Here is a 16,157-nt window from a genome sequence, read left to right on the forward strand (position 1 = left end):
TTAAAAGCTGTGTTAATCTATATGAAGTATGCCTTTTTAGGTGATAGATTAACCTTACCCATTGGTTCACAAGTAAGCATTTTATTGAACCATAGCCAATATACAATGCATTAGTCCATCATTGTGCATGCATAAATGTTTTATGGAAGAACTCTTCCAACCAAAGGCTGATCCTCAAAGAAGATTGAACCCAACATAAAGGAAGTAGTTAAACTAGAGATACTCAAATGGACTTAAATAGGTATTATCTACCCTATTTATGATAGTACTTGGGTTAGTCCCATTCATTATGTGCTTAAAAATGGTTAACTGTTGTGACGATTGAAAAATAACTAGTTGATACCAACTAGAATGACCATATGTTAGAGAATTTTTATTGACTATAAGAAGCTAAATAAAGCCGTTAGAAAATACTATTTCCATTTGTCATTCATTGACCATATGCTTTATGTATGTGGTCCTCCGAAAGGACACCACTCAGTTGGGGTAGAATGCAAAGGGTACGATCGCACTATCCTATAGGACAAAATGGTTGCAAGCTTCTGCATTCTTTGCAAGTAAGCTAATGGAAAGGCAGATGAGATCATACATATGATTCACCATTGAAGATATTGACTTTCACCTATGCACCTCGATGGGTAATAATATGTATAATCTAATCAAAGTTACAAGATTTCCCCCACACGATACATCAGCTCGAGTGGGGTTTCTTAGATGTCACTACAAGAAAATGGGTCAATTGCGACCAAAAAAATAGAGAAAAAAATAAATTGGTTGCTAAAGATATCTTTTAGTGACCAAAAATTAGTAAGGACTCTAAATAATAAGTTTGATATTAGCCACACAAATAAATGGACTCTAATTTTGTCGCTAAAAATTCAGAGAATTTTTTTTTCTTAAAAATATACATGTTATTGTAGTGACTAATTATTCATTTTAAATTTTTACATAATCGTATGCTTCACAAATATTTTAGGGGTCCAAGGGGGTAACACTCCCTAACAGGGTTCAACCTGCCCGGTCAAGTCGCGGGGTCAAGGGGCAGCGCCCCTGCGAGGGTTTTCAGGGGCAGCGCCCCCGGAAAATTTTTTTGATTGTAATAATATTTTTGAAATTCAAATTAGTAAATAAAATGATGAATTCAATTAAATATTTATATTTTTATGATGATAAACCTAATAATTTATTGATGGAATAAATTATAATATAAATTATCAAAATTCCATCAATCACTTATTTAAATAAAAGTATACATTAAGTAACATTATACCAAAACCTAGCTACTCTCGCGATAGTCTCCTGCACGCGAACATCTCTCGTTTTCGCCCTACCTCCTTAGAGACAGCCTCAAACTGCAATCGCCAACCGCAATCGACGGTAGCGACCTCGACCTCTCTCATTCGTGCGTTAATATGAATTTATTCACTCACATTCGAATTTCACATTACTGCATAGACACATAAACCCTAGCATTCTGCCAGCCGATCGACTTCATCCCCGCCACAGCATCTCGAAAGCTATCACGGCCATGTGTTTCACTTCCAACTACTGCACCATGCTGTTTCACTTTCGACTTAATCACCAACGCATATGCATTCACACCCGAGCGTTTCTTCTCCATCCATTGAGCTTACCGCACGATCAAGGTACCTTGTGCAATGGATCACCATTTAAACCCCATCTCATCACTTCTTCTCATTTCTTTCGCTATCTACCTCTTTGACACAATATTGATTCTCGCTCATCTCTCGCCCCACCGAACGCATCACCCGATCCGTCTTTCTGTCTCGTCAAACCCATCAATCCACCAGTCGGCTTGAACGCTACATCGCAATTCATGTAAGCTCGCCGAACTATTATTAAAATTTTCAAATGCATCTTCTTTTTTCCATTGATTAGTTTCTTGTTTTCTAGATCTCTACTCTTTTGGCTTCAAAGGATCTGTACTCTTTCTGCTTGAAATATAAGGTAATTAATTTATATGTGCTTAATTGCTTCTATATATTTTGATTTGTTTGCTTCTTATATGATTATATTTTGAATTTCGGGTATGATTTCTGCTTTTGTATTTTTCAATTATTTTTTTATGAATATATTGTCCTGTTAGGTTTCCTATCTATTCTCTAATCAGTTCAATTTTCGGCATGTCCTATAGTTTATCTGCCTGACCTGTGAATTTCTTGTTTCTTGCTTGGCAATTTTTTCCTCCTATATTTTGTGCAAACTCAAGCAAAAAGGGGCATTTTCTTGTATAATTTCAATTTCCTAGATTCATCGAGAAATCCTACTTTTCTAAATGGGCATAGATTGGGTGCTCATTTAATTTGAATATGTATTTTGAGTACATCTATTATCGTTTCATTTAAATGCATCGGCTTTTAACAAATTCTATCCCCTTCTTTGAATTACCCTCTTTCTTTGTGTTGTTTCAGTTGATTGTACTTGCTCATTCAATTTCCCTTTCCACACTTAAGAAGCCATGTCTTTATCTATCTCATTTCGTAACATTCTGAAGCCTTTTTCTGAGACACATGTCAGTTTTTGAGTCACATGTAAGTTTATTTTGCTATTCTTATTAATCTGATTTATTAAGAATGAGAAGATAAGCTTCTACTTTTAGAACCAAAATTTCTGCTGCAACTTTCAACCATAAAGTTTCTCTATTCATTTAGGGGAATAATAGTCTGCTGTTGCTGTATAGTTATTTATAAATGTAGTTTTAGAACTGCTATGATAAAAATATATCTTTTAAAAACAACTGTATGCATGTATTATCAATTTTTAGCTTTTGAAAAGTTAAAAAATATTTTTCTTAAACCAACCACACTAATAAATTTAGTTGTAAATGCTGCTTCTCTAAACTTACTATAAGGCTTCGTTTGGAATTGTTTTCTTAATGTTTTGTTTTTTAGCCCGCAGCCACAACTTCTACTTGACCACTATTTTTTTTTGTTAAAAACCAAAAAAAAAATTATACTAGGAAGTTGCTTTCAATAGTAGTTTTTAAAAATTACATTATCTAAATCCTTTACAAAGCAATAAAAAAGTTGTCCCAAACAATTACCGAGCCAAAGAGAGCTCAAAAAGGTGCTCTTCGGGACGCAACTGCTGATTTTTTTTATTGCTATTCTTCTTCCCTTTTATGTTTGTATCCATGCATTTCATCCTATCATTTTTCAAGACATGCATTCTACTATGGTATTGATATATTCAAACTCTTCAATCTAATGAGTTTTTTTCCTCAATATCAGATTGCTAAGTTATAGAATTCATACAATACAAGTGTTTGTTCTTTTCTTACAGGTTTGATATTCTTAGTTGAAAATGAAATTTATCATTAGTTTGTTTAGCCCAACGTTGTTCCTCCTTTATTTTACTCCTTAAAAAGTAGTACCAAAGTTCATGATTTTATCGAATTTTAGTGGTTTATACAGTTTATGACTCATGAGTCTTGGCCTAACTTTCATATTATTGAGTAAGGTTTCATTTGGGATGGTTTTTTTTTACTGCTTTTTAAAGCAGTTTTTTTAGTACAAAAATTAAAATTTTTGTATTATAAAGCTTCTTTAAGAAACAATACGAAAGCCGTCCCAAATCAAAGCCTAAAATTCATGAGTGTTTGACTATCATATAACCTTTATATGGTTGATTGAGCTTTTGTTTAGACATTAATAAGAAACTGTTAAGACATTAGAGAACTCTTGCATGAACAAGAAATTCTTAAAATATATATTGATTAAAAAAATTAAATGATTGGCATACGCATAAGTTTTCTCATAAGCTTCCAGAACTCTACCACAAATATAGGTGAGGATAGCCATGATGAAAGCATTAATATCATGCATTCAGGCTGTAGAAATTTGATGGCTGTATTGGATCTAATGCATTCCGGCTATATTAGGATTTGAAAATTATCTTGTTTTTATGTAAATGATGTGACAAATTACATGATATAAATGACATGCAACAACTAACGAAATTGTTTATCAGTTTAGTCTATATTTTCAATTCTTCTGCTTTATGGAAATTATTTTGTTATAGTGGGACAAAATTTGAAAAATCATTGCTCAAATGGTGAATATTGCGATAATTTTCAAATATTTATGTGTGATTGTTGTAAGCAAAAACATTTTTCCTTAGTAGAAATATTCATAAATCAGCTATCTTGACAAAGTAAAAAATGTTAGAATGAGTATGATAGAGATCAATAAAAATTTTAACTAGACATTGGTACCTTTCTTTGTCAACATGGAGAGTGTCTCCATCTGTTCATAGTTTAAAGATAGGAACCACCGAAGTATTTGCGAGTTTAAATTATGTCATCCTATTTTATTTTTCTTTCATGGCACATAAATTGGGATGGTTGGGTTGATTGGCTAATTGAGCAATATTGAGAGTTGCTAAAATGATATTTATTAGTGAAAGAAACTTATTTTTTTTACTGAGATGATTCATCGAATATTTAAATATTGTTCAAAGGTGGTCAAAGAAAGAGGATAGTTTTGAAGGATTTCGGTTGAGAGAGCAAGCAATTAGGATCAGGTAGGGAGAAAATGTAATAAAAGAAAGTATGGGAGAGGGTTTATTGAGGGAGAATAATTTTTTTTTTTTTTTTTTTTGAGTTATTGAAATAAGGTGTTAGTTAACCATCTAACTTTGCGAGGTCGTTGCAAGAGAGATAGAATTAGATAGCTAAGAAATAAGGATGATTGAGATGTAGATAGAGAAACTAGGATGCAAGCCAAAGATTAATATCTTGATACTCAATGACTTGAAAGATAGGGTACAGAAATTTGTGAAGGAAATATTATTATGGTGGAGAAATAAGTATCTCATCGTGCTTCCAAATTTAACCATGTTTATTACATAATATAGAACCACTATCCATTTTGTAGTTAGCAACGGTGAACTCAATTAATTTGATAATTTAGTTCATCTACATTAAACTTGCTATTTTCAAAACTCCTTTTTAAATAGAGTTTTGTTCAATTTGTTGCATTTTTCTAATAAATCAAACTACAATATATATATATATATATATATACTTCTCTTCACTCGCCTCCCTCATTCCTCCAGTATTATGGCTTACCATGGAAGGAAGAAGAGGAGGGGGAGGGAATTAAAGTGGATAGAGGAAAGAAATTATTCACATTTTGGTCTTCGATCCATTTCATCGCTTTTATGAAATTTATTTAGTGCTATGCGACTTTTATCTTATTTCTAATTTTAAAGATTTTGATTTAGACTTTTTAATTTTCTTTAAATTATTTTTTTCTCATTTCCCCAAATTTAGTGAACTTATACTACTCAACTTTTTATATGTTATAATATTGATTATTCTTGACATATTGACTAATTGATTTCATACTTTTATTTGGTAAAATGAAAGTTATTTTATTTTACATTATTCACATAAAATAGAACTATTGGTATTTTAATATAAGCATACTGGTAATGCAAGATTGGAATGAATATGAGCATGTAATTATGTAATAGCTAGCTATTTTTTCTATTATAATATTATAATTATAATATGTGCAAGGATAAATAAATACTAATTTTACTATCATTAGCTAGAGTGTGACTGATGGCACAAAAGCTGCACTATTCAAATAGAAATAATATTATTTTTTACTGTAGGGAATGGGTGATACATATATTGAGATCCATATCGTCGATAATTAGCAAATGTCGCATTCTTTACATGACTGATAGTCCATGATAATGGCATGGCCACATTAAGATCTGATTTTTACTTAAAGTTTTGATATCAAGCCCAAGTTGAATACATTTGTGCAGCTTAAAATAATGTAATTTGAAGCAAACCAATGACTAAGGTATTTGAGTCCTAGTGAAGGTATTATGATTTAGCAGGAATTTTGAAAGATGCTCTCTGCCAGTCTTAGGCTTTGTTTGGGGCAGCTTTCTTAGTGCTTCTTAAAACATCTTTTTTGTACAAATGTTAAAATTTTTGTACTCGAAAACTGCTTTAAGACGCAGTAAAAAAGCCGTCCCAAATGAACCCTTAATTCTAGTTTTAGTCCTAAGTGTTTGCTGGCTTGAAGAATCAACTTTCTTTCACCATATATATGAATGATTTGCATGTGAGAATCACCAAGTACAAACCACTTCTTTCAGACTCAAGTTTTGCTGGTAGAAATTCTAGCAGCTTGTATGAGAATCTCATTTATCACCTTAGACATGGATTGAAAAATCTATGCCATGTTTATAATACTTTTTGGTTCTATGTTTTGAGATAGCATAAACATGAAGAAATTGTTGTGACTGAACTCGTTATCTGCTTTCAAAATAAGTGGACTTGCTTACTGAAATGCAGTGAAGACCCCCTTAGGTCTCATTTGTCTGCTTGAAGTTAGGAAACATGTTTTGCAAAATGGTAAATTTACTAGATTCCATTACTTGTTTGTATGTAGTTAGATATCAAGATGTATTTTGTATTTTCTATTATTATTATTATTATTATTGTAATTGTCTGCATGATTGTCAAAATATTTCTACATGATTTCCAGTATGCATTCATTCTATAGAAACGTCTTAATCTAAAATTTATTTCAGCTAGCAAAGCTTACAACTGAAGATTGGATGGAGTGCTTTTCTCTTCCGACTGCAGAAGCTTTGGTGTGACTTGAAGTATTATTATTATTACTTTTGTTTACTTGAGTTTTTACTCTTCATATTCATAGAATGATAGCAGATAATGTTTTTTTTTTAATAATTTACTTAAAATTTTATTGGGAGGCGATCAATCAGTAGAACATCTATCACTTTTTTTGAACTTTGCTTTGAGGAAGACATGATGCCAATCAATATGCAAGTTCCCTACAATTTTACCTTGAATTATCTTAGAATTGCTAAAATATTCTAGTAATCTTGTTTATAAAATTTTTATGTAGGGGTTGCCTACATGTACTCCAAGTTGAAGTTCTTTGCATCTGAAATGTGTATTGATGGATATGGAGCTAGATCTTACACTGCAGCAGTACAAGATATTGATTGGTGTTAGAATGGCTACAAATTGATGTTGTCATTTACCTTTGATAGAGCTGATTTTGTAATATTATATTTATTTACATAAAAGTTAATGAAAGATTTTCATGTTAACTAGATGTTATCATTTTGTAAACATTAAGATTTTATTATTAATGATTTCTGATATTGCATTTTTTATGTTAATTAATGGATGTATTTATAAAGTATATGAATGAATATAATTTTTATTTTCTCCTAGCAAATTCTTGACAATGATACTGCCGGATGAATATAATGTTTTGGATTCTATGTTTTTATTTTTGTTACCTCAAGCTAAAAAAATGTGTTATTTCTCTATTATTAAATTTATCTAACTAATTGCAATATAAAGGAGTGATGGACTGATCTTATTTCTTATTGCTAAGGCATAATAATTGGATAATAATTTTTTACTAAATATCATAAATTTTCTATCCATAAATATATATCAAAACCTAATGAAATTAAAGGAATAAAATCAAAGGGGCATGTGATTTATTTGGTTGATCATTTTGCGACCAAATTTTTATTTTGTTCGCTACAGAAAAAATGTATTAAATAAAATTAATTATCAAAATTATTAAATAGCATCCAAATAAATATTCATTAGCGTAAAAAAATGGTCGCTAATATGTTTAATTTTAGCGACAAATACTTACTAGTGGTCGTTAATTTAGCAACCAAAAAAAATTTTTGGTCGCTAAAAGCCTCAGCGACGAGGCTACTACGATAAATTAGCGACGGCTGCTATTTGCTTTAGCATCCAAATTAACATTTTAGCGACCAATTTTGTTGGTTGCTATTGACCAATTTTTTTGAAGTGCATGGGATTCAGTTTCCCAAAGGCACAAACCCCAGTGGTTAATTACATCTTAAGCTGGGGCCTAAGAAGACTCTTAATTAAGGAAAATACATTATTCTCTTAAACGGGATTGGAACATAGGGATGAGTCTAGGAACTTATTATTCAGAGGGAAGAAAAGGTTCAACTTGGCTTAGTCAACATGTACGACTCACATCATCATCTGGAAGGACTAAGGTACGGAAAAGAAATAAGAGAAAAAACAATACTACACTCTGAGCATATAAGAGAGAAAGATGAAGGTGGCATCATCCATGTGATGCATATATATAGGATTTATAGCCTCTGAAGGATAGATGACTTACCTGCAAATGAGTCATACTATGGGACACATATAGTAGTAGCCTTAAACCCTAAATCTATAGTGGTTTTAATATTCTACACATAATACTAACATCTATTTCCTAGAAAATGCATCCTAGACTTATATCATGTCTGAAAAGGAAAGCCAACTAACAACCTAATCATATAAAATCTATGTTGTTCGATCTTTATGAAAGATGGGTGGGTGGCTAAGTCTTGGGAAATTAAGGCCAACACCTAGATAGGTTCTTAAGTGGCCATGAACTTATGTGGGATATTTTGCTTCTAAAACTAATACAATTAAATTTTTTATTTTAGTTCATTTCTAATGCAATGCATGCTAGTTAAAATCTCTGAATCATGCATGAAATTTAAAAAAAACTTATAAAAAATAATTTTTTAGAAGTTAGGCTTCCCAAGGTTTAGCACCTCATCCTCATAGGTTGAATTATTTGAACTCTACCTGTAGGCGAAGAAGTGTCTAAATAAGGAAAGAGAAGAATGCAATAGAATGCATGTGACCCCAGATGACCTCCGGTTTATTCCCTAGATTGTTATCTTTCTATGTTATTTAATTCTTAATTTTTTACTTTTTAATTACAAGTATACAATGTTTTATCCCTAAATAGCTTAACAAAATTAGGCGCATACACATATAAGAAAGAAACATATAAAAAGCATATTATTTCTACTACACAAGCAAAGTAAACACATCAATAAAATATCAACCAGAGAAAAGAGTATCCGAAAGTCCATGGTAAGTTTCATATAATATACAACACAGGGTCTGTAGAAAATTAATGGTGGCCAAACCCCACTGACAGTATCCTGGATTCTAATCCTACAAAATGACATAAATCTTAAAAATGGGGCATTTTTAATCTTGATCTTCTTCTTCTGGTTCGTCTATGGATTACCTTTTTCAGTCTTCATATGGTTCGTCCTCAATGGGGTACCCAAATAAAAAGAAATTCCTCGTAGAATGACTTTCTTTTCTCTTTGGATCCCTGACATTTTATTAAAATGCCTCATTTCTAAAGAATTTTACAACTCTTTACTTCAAATACATTACATCAGAATTACAGAAAAAAAATCTAGACTCTCCTACAGGGCTATCCTAAGTAGTTAAAATAAGACATCCCAAGCAGTTATATATGAAAATAAAGGTATCATGCCAGCCACACATTGTCATACTCTTATTTATTTGGGGACTAAGCGGCTAAAGCACCTTTAAAGTTATATATCATTTATTTATTTTAACCTCCTTTTTAGTGTTGCATGAGCATGACCACTTACAGAAAATATCATTAGTATCAAAATTGCTCCTAACCTATGGATAATCTATCACCCATTATATCATAGAAATAATATAGTAATTAGAAAAATCATTGTAATAACTATCATAACCAACACATGTGCCACATGTAAATCGTCACATCAAAGAAATAAAAAGAAAACACCGGTCTATCCTAAGGCTAGAAGTAGTGTCCTAACAAATAATTCTATGTGTGTGAAGTAGGATTTGTGGTTTTGTGTATGCCCTATATTGGGTAGTTAATTCAAATTATTTGTGATCCGATTTGTTGGAGGTCAAAAGGAGAATTTTTAATTAAAGTTTAAATATTAATGTCTTGAAGTCAATTTTAATTAATTTAGTTGGTTGGTCAATTTTAATGCTTAGGATAATATTCTATAAAGTTTAAGTTGAATTAGCAAATTTTAAAATGCTTGGGGTCATCATATCCTACTAGGTTAAAGGGGTACAAAGTTGACTTTTAGAAACACGCTAAGTTCTTGAGTCCTAGTATTTTTATTAAATATTAGACCTTTTTGGGAGTAATTGACTTTTTTAAATGGGTTTATTTCTTGAATGGTCATATTTTTTTTAATAAATACTATATTTTAATTGGAGTTGAATGCCTTTTAGTTTACTCAATTTAAATTTTTTCTAGAATTAGTTATAATTTTTCAAAGTTTTGGTATTTAATGAATTATTAAAAATTATTTAATTAAGGATATTTTAGGGATTTTCATTTAAATGAAATCCAAACCTCTTGGGATCACCTCCAAAGGTCAGGGATGACTTAATGAAGTATTTTCAAGTGTTTGGGAGATTTTAAAATTTTTTTAATAATTTATTAATTAATTAATTCAATTAAAAGGTGATTTATAATCGAAATTAAATTAGTGTTCAAATTAAGGTCCAATTAAAAAGTTTTTAATTTTCTTGGATTAAGGATTAAATTCCAAAGAGTTTTATATATTATTGGTAATTTTTAGGTGTAATTTAGATTATTAGAATTTTTTGAATTTTTTAGGGTTTAATTAAAGGGGCAGATTATGGTTAATTAATTAAGTGACTTAAAGGGTCCTAAAAAAATTCTAGAAAGTTCTAGGAGGTTTGAGATGTCAGTAGGTTTAAATGGTTCAAGTTTCATATCATTTGGAGGTGTATCATAATCCCTAAAATTTTTCTAAGTTTTTTAGACAGATCCTTAATTATTGTTCTAAAAGTGTCGCTAGGTTGAATAGGTTCAAATCAAATGTCATGATTAACCCTTGGATTTTATTGGTAAATGCAACACACAATCACAAGTCATATCTTTAGAACTAAGAGAGCCTAAGTTAAGTGCTCATGCATCCTAAATATGGAAAGATTAAATAATAATTAATAGGATTAATGATTTGATTAGTGAATATTTGGAGTCTAATTATTCACTAATTCTTCTCCATGAATTATTTTCACATGCTCAAGCTATGTTTAAAATTTCAAAAGGATCTCTCAATACTTAAAGATTAAAATATACATATAAGTAATAAAAATAATTTAGAATATTTTTGAGAGATCATCTAATCATTTAAGAAATAATTTAAAATAATTCAAAAAAAAAAATTTTTATTTTGAAAATATGTAATATAATATTTAGTTAAATATTAATAAAAAATTAAAGTAATTTAATAATAAAGAATTATTAAGAGAAATAAGGTTTTTAATCTACAAAATTAATTTTAAATTAAAACATTTAATTTTCTTAATTTTGAAAAATATTTAAATTAAAATTTAATTAACTATTAATTAAATATTTAATTATAAGGGTTATTAAAATATTTATAATATATTTTAAAGTAATTTTTTTTTTAGATTAAAGGTTATTAAATTTTGAAAATTTTGATATATTATATGTATTTTTTGGATTTTAAAAATAATTTTAAATAATTATTTAAAGAATTCTAGTTTAAAAAGGATTTAAATTAAAATTTAAAACTAATTTTAAATAAAAAAAGCTGCGGGAGGACTAGTGGGGAAGTGGGATGGTCAACTCAAACCACGATTAATCGTTGCCTAGCAATGCAGTAATTGCACCGCGACAATGATTGCCAGATAATGAAATCACGAACGCAATTTTATTAACCATGTCAACAGTGTATCCACGCTGTCTAATCTCCCATTGAACTGAAGCAACATCTTGGATCAAGCCGAATAGAACAATTGATAGCGGAATCAAATCTACGATCAAATAAATGCCGTGGAAAGGATAGATCCGGATCATTGTTCATGTGATCAATGATCCAGATCTTATACAAAGCTAAGGGTACATAAACCAAACCCTAATATAAGAAAATGGCTCATTCTCTCGATCAGATCGATCAAATCAACTAAATTTTAAATGTATTATCTATACATGAAGAGCATTCGTCATGGGGGACCAATATCATGGTTTAAAACACACTTTATGAAAAGTTATCTATATCTAAGTGTTCTAGACTAGGATTTGAGATTATACCTAATCCAAATGTTGGATTCACAAGATCATGGGCTTGGGCTTGTTGCACTTGTAGACTGTCCACGCTCCTATTTGTAGAAGAAATTGCATTCTGAAAAGCTTTAGATCGATGACAAATTACCTTGGAAGGAATTAAGGCTCAGTTTGCTGGAGATCCCGCCGTTGACGGGGCATTGATGGAAGGTTTGGCTTGGTAAAGGCGGGGGAGGTTTGGAGAGTTCACACAAGAGAACTCTCAGACTTGGGGAGTCTTAGGAAGGAATTGTATGCAAGGTCCCCTCTAATGAAGCCTTAGAGGGGAGGACTAAGATGGAGTACTAGGATGGATTCTAGGGTTAATTAGAAGGGAACTGAGCTTCCTTGGCTATGTTTGGGTTCAAGGGGAGGCTTGGATGGGTTTAAATGCCAAAGGGGTCATGTATTTGACTTAAATAGGTCAAATTTGACCAAATAAGGGTTAGGTTGACCAAGCCAAGTGTTTAATAGGTCAACATGATCAATAAAACCCAAATGGATTAGAGATTGAGCTCAAGAGGATTTGAAATTGATTGAAACCTAAATAAGAGGAATTTGGGCAAGTTTGGTCAACCTAGGTTGACTTGATTATCCAGGTTGAACCAGGATCTGGTTCTAGGCTCAGCAAACTTGTTTTGCCCCAGTGAATCCAATGGAAGTGGTCTTAGGGTCTGGCTTGGTCAATTTTACTAAGCTCTTATGGTACATTTGCTTTTCGTAGAATGCTTTTTGGACTTTATAATTCCCCTGTAACATTTTAGATGTTCAAATTTGATTGAAAAGGGCATTTAGATCTTTATGAATGATTTTTTTTTTTGGTACTTCATTTGATTGTCTTGAGCACTTAGCATCGATTTTAAAAATATGTGAAGTGCTGAAATGTGAATAGAGTTAGTTCATGGTCACATAGGGTATTATCTTGGGCCATAGGATATTTGGAAAAAGTTTGGAGGTAGACTAGGAAAAAATTCATGTAATAGAAATTTTGTCACATCCTACTTCTTTTAAAGGATTGAGATGTTTTGTACGACGCATTGGATTTTATTGAAGATTCATTCAAGACTTTTTAAAATTAAGAAGCCTTTATGCTATCTATTAGAAAAGTACACCCCTTTTTTATTTCGACATGAGTTCCTAAAAGCTCTTGAAACTTTGAAAAATCATTTGTAGGCACCCATTATCATTGCACCTGATTTGTCTAAATTTGAACTTATGACTGATGCTAATGACTTTACTGTAGAAGCAATATTAGAACAAAAGTGGATAGAAAGTTTCATGTTATATTCTACGCTAGTATAACATATAATGAAACACAAATTAATTATATAATAGTTGAAAAAGAATTACAAGCAATAGTATTTTCCTTTTAGAGCAGTATTACAACAAAAGTTGATAGAAGGTTTCATGTTATATTCTATGCTAGTAGAACATATAATGAAACACAAATTAATTATATAATAATTTAAAAAGAATTACAAGCAATAGTATTTTCTTTTGATAAGTTTAGTTCATATTTAATTTGCATGAAAGTTATTGTTTACACTAACCACCATGATATCAAATATCCAGTAACCAAAAAAGATGATGAACCTAGGCTAATTAGATGGATTCTCTTACTACAAGAATTTAATGTGGAAATATTATATAGAAAGGGAACTATGAACCATATCATTTATCTATATTAGAATTAGAAAAACCTTTTAATGACAAGAGTGACATAAATGGGGTTTTTCCATGCAATAAACTATTTGCATTAAGTGACAAAGAGTGCTGAAATATTAGTACTTTGGTATGATAATATAGTGAATTACATTGTGGTTGGCGTTATACCAATTGACATGACATATACCCTTAGGATTAAATTTATGCATGATGCTATGTTCTACTTTTAGGATGAGTTATATCTTTTATGACACATATAAGTAAGGGTGTAGGGAAATTTTGGTAATTTAGTTCAACTATGATTATCATTGGTCAAAAGGGCTGATCAAGGGCCAACATTAACACTAAATGATCTAATGGTTGGTTTGAAATAATTAGTTATGATGGGGTTTTCTAATTGAGTTTAGGTCATTGTGTTAGGACTAGGGTTATTTTGATAATTTTGGATTGTTGTGGTCAAATGGGTTGATACTAAGCTATATATGGGTTTAAATGTCTCTAAAATAGTTTTAGGGTGATTTGAGACTAATACTAACCCAAAATCTAAGGATTGGGCTTATGAAGTTCATTAAGGATCCTATAAGGGCATTATGATAATTTTATCCTTTGTTGGTCAAAAGGGTTGAACAAGAGTAGGGAATGATTCTAATGTTTCTAAAATCAATTTAACGTCATTTAAAACCATTCCCATGGTTTGGTTTAAGGATTTTACTTAAGGAGCTTGTAAAGGGTACCCTATGGTTTTTTGGCAATTTTGCAACTTTTGGTCAAAATGGGTTAACTAAAGATGGGAATTGGTTACAAATGACTCTAATATGAATTAAAAATATTTAGAACCACCACTAGGGGAAAATAATCTGATTTGGACTTTAGGTTAATTTTAGTGTTTATTTTGGGTTTTTGTCAAAGTTAGATTAACCATGATCAAAGGGATTTGAGTTTATGTTAGCCTTGAGCCAAATCATTCATGAAATGTATTAGGAGTGTTTGAGCTTAGTTTTTATGACAAATGACAATTTGGATTTCTTAGGTATTTTAAGAATAAAGGTGATGCACATGAGTGTGCGAATTATTGAGGAATTAAGTTAATGTGTCATACTTTAAAACTATGGGAGCGAGTTATGGAGCGTAGGTTGCGGCGTGATACTAATGTTTCTCAAAATCAATTTGGATTCATGCCGGGTAGGTCTACTATGGGAGCCATACATTTATTGAGAGGTTTGATAGAGAAATATTGAGAGAATAAGGAGGATCTACATATGATATTTATTGATTTAGAGAAAGCATATGATAAAGTCCCAAGAGAAGTGTTATGGAGAGTTCTTGAAAAGAAAGGAGTTAATAATGCTTATATTCAAATAATTAAAGATAAGTATGTAGGAGCTATTACTTGTGTTCAAACACAAGGTGGTTTGACAAAGTATTTTACTATTTCGATTGGATTATATCAAGGATCAGCCTTAAGTCCATATATTTTTGCTTTAGTCATGGATGTTTTCACTAGACATTTGCAAGAAAATGTACCTTGGTGTATGCTTTTTTGTTGATTATATTCTTCTTGTTGATAAGACTAGAAAGGGAATTGAAGGTAAGCTTGAATTATGGAGGTCAACTTTAGAGTCTAAAGGTTTTCTCTTGAGTAGATCTAAAACTGAATATATGGAGTGTAATTTTAGTAGCAATAGACATAGTGAGGGGATTGTGACTTTGGACGATCAAGTCATTAATAAGAGTACATGTTTTAGATATCTTGGATCTATTGTTCAGAGTGATGGTGAAATTGATGGGGATATTATCAGCAGAATTCAAGTTGGATGGTTGAAGTGGAGGAATGCATCGGACTTATTGTGCGATAGAAATGCCCCCCTCAAACTTAAGGGAAAATTCTATAAGATGCTGGTGAAACCTGCAATGCTCTATGGTGCCGAATGTTGGCCATTAAAAGAGAAGCATAATACTAAGTTAAGTGTTGCAGAGATGAGGATGCTTAGGTTGATGAGTGGCTTGACCCTTAGAGATAGGATACCAAATAAGCATATACGTGAAATGGTTGGAGTAGCTCCAATGGAAGATAAGATTAGAGAGAGTCGCCTTTGATCGTTTAGTCACATTAAACAGAGACCTTCTGATAACTCGGTTAGGAAAGTTGAGGTATTAGATTTGGTTTATGTTAAGAAAGGTAGAAGTAGACCTAAAAAGACTTTGTTAGAAAATATTAGAAATGATCTTTCTTTATTAGATTTAAATGAGACTTTGATTTTTAACCGGACACAATTGCGAAAAAGGATTCATGTAGCCAACCCCACGTAGTGGGATAGAGACGTTGTTGTATGATCACTTAATGTTGTTTGATTGCATTTTTCTATATCTACTCATTAGAATCTTGTGTGAATCATACATGAACCATATTTGAATCTTATCTGAACTTTGGTAGAGTCTTGTTCAAGCATTTTTTGAATGCTATAAAAATCTTGTTCAAATTCTATTCCAATCATGCTTAAA

The sequence above is a fragment of the Dendrobium catenatum genome, unplaced genomic scaffold (assembly GCF_001605985.2).
Source record: "Dendrobium catenatum unplaced genomic scaffold, ASM160598v2 fragScaff_scaffold_1203, whole genome shotgun sequence".
NCBI lineage: Eukaryota > Viridiplantae > Streptophyta > Magnoliopsida > Asparagales > Orchidaceae > Dendrobium > Dendrobium catenatum.